The sequence below is a fragment of the Egretta garzetta genome, unplaced genomic scaffold (assembly GCF_000687185.1).
Source record: "Egretta garzetta isolate BGI_Z169 unplaced genomic scaffold, ASM68718v1 scaffold228, whole genome shotgun sequence".
NCBI lineage: Eukaryota > Metazoa > Chordata > Aves > Pelecaniformes > Ardeidae > Egretta > Egretta garzetta.
The window spans coordinates 829,572-831,652 of record NW_009260758.1 but is presented as its reverse complement, the minus strand read 5'-3'; positions in this window follow the sequence as shown (position 1 = coordinate 831,652).

The following is a 2,081-nucleotide window of genomic DNA, read 5'->3' as shown; positions in this document are numbered from 1 at the left end:
ATCTAAGGAAGAAATTCTTTCCAGTGAGGGTGGTGAAACCCTGGCAGGGGTTGCCCAGAGAGGGGGTGGAGGCCCCATCCCTGGGAACATTCCAGGCCAGGTTGGCCGGGGCTGTGAGCAACCTGATGTGGTTCAAGGTGTCCCTGCTCCTGCAGGGGGGTTGGGCTGGGTGACCTCTGGGGGTCCCTTCCCACCGAAACCATTCCATGATTCTATGATTCTCCGTGTCCTTTCTCCCATGGTGCTGGCAAAGGCTGGGTAGGTGATGCCACATTTGTTTGCCATGGGTGCACAGCTGAGCTCCAGTAAGGTGGAAGCTGCTGCCCGTGACGGTCCAAAGCTGGCCACCGGCACCTCACGCCCATCGATGGGATTTAACGTCCATCTACTCAACAGACAACAAAATTTACACTTAGCTGTGAGTGAGAAAGCGCAAACCCCAGCGTATACTGGTGCGAGGAGAGCACAATGCTTCATCGCATCTCCGCATTCCTGGCTGCCAAGCCTAAGCCGCCAAGGAAGCCCATGCGATAGGCACCGTAAGCAGGCAGGAGGCAAAGCATGGACGAGGAAGGCAAGGAGCCCCAGCTCCGACGCCGCAGAGCCACCCGCGGGCCAACGGCACTGCTCAGCAGCTGCAGAGAATTTCCCCAGGGACTGGACTTCCCAGCACTGACACAACAGACTTGGTGTCTCAGACAGCAATTAATTACCCTCCTGTAGCTGAGGGACAAGCCATGCTGACCTTTAAAACCCACAGCTTAGGAGTACGCGCTACAGGAATTACCTCCAAAAACAGATAATAAAGGCTTCGTAATGAAATAAGAAGCTCTTGCCCTTCTGTTGGATCGTGGGTTTAGTCTGGGTATTCCAAAATACTACTGAATGCTCTTTGACTTTTTTGTTGATTTTCTATTACAGGCGACTGCATCATAACATTGTAAAAAAAATATTTGAATTGCTGTTTTTCTGACATCTTACCACACAAACCAGCAGAACTATTTTTGGAAACTGGTTACAGAGTGAACAAGCCCACTTGCATTTACTAAGATCCCCCAGACACTTGGCAGTTCTGTGATTACGAACGTGCAGAATTTGAAGGCAACGCACCCGCACCAGAATTCACGTTGCCCTGCTCTGAAAGAACATGGTTTGAAACCAAGGAAGAATTTCTGTAAGCCTCCAGAGTTATCAAAACTATATCGGCTAGAGAAAAAAATATGAAAGATGTTAGGCATTAATTAGAAAAACGCAGCTGCTGCACGCCAGCAGGCAGGAGGAGGGAAGTTAGGGAGGAAACCAAAAGAGCACTTGCTGTAAAAACTCAGGGGCGCAGATTTATACCTGTACCTCGTCTTCCTGAGCTAGCAGGGGCCCTCGGGCCAGCCAGGCAGTTGTCATTACTGCTCCCCAGAAGTTGAGATGAAAGCTTTCATCTCTTCCATAAAGAACAAGGGTACAATACAGGACGCAAAAAACTGATGTTAAGCCTTACAGTTTCAGGTCTCCCTCGGTGTAACTGCAATTTAATGGCACAAATGTAAAGTTTATGGTGTGACAGAAGACATAAATCCGTAGAGCCATGCAGCACGGTGCCTGGGCGCTCTCAGCAGCGGGCGCCCCGAGGATGAGGAGGGTGCTGCCGGGAGGGAGCGGGGAACCAGCCCCCCCAACACCTCTGGTTGTGAGCTGGGCCCTGCCCGGTTGACAAGGTACCGGCCTCTTCGCTCCCACCACGTCAGAGACCCTCAGCATCATGGCCTCAGTCCTGCAAATCCACAGACCTGGCTTAGGTCCTCCACAGAGATGCCAAGCCAACGGCCAGTTCAGAGGCTGTGGTACACCAGCAGTCACTGGTTTCAGTGGTAACACACAGGAACAACAGGCCAGGCCACTTAGTCCACTATTCCCACTAGGAAAAACATGTATTTAGGTTTAGGAGTTTTCACAGAGAAAAAGAAGGGGAAAAGAATATTCCAGATGCATCCTAATAACTTACTGCTAATTATTCCAAAACTCGCATGACCCCGCCGCCCTCCCTGCTGCGCTGCTGGCCGGGGTTTGCAGCCCCCGCAGCACAG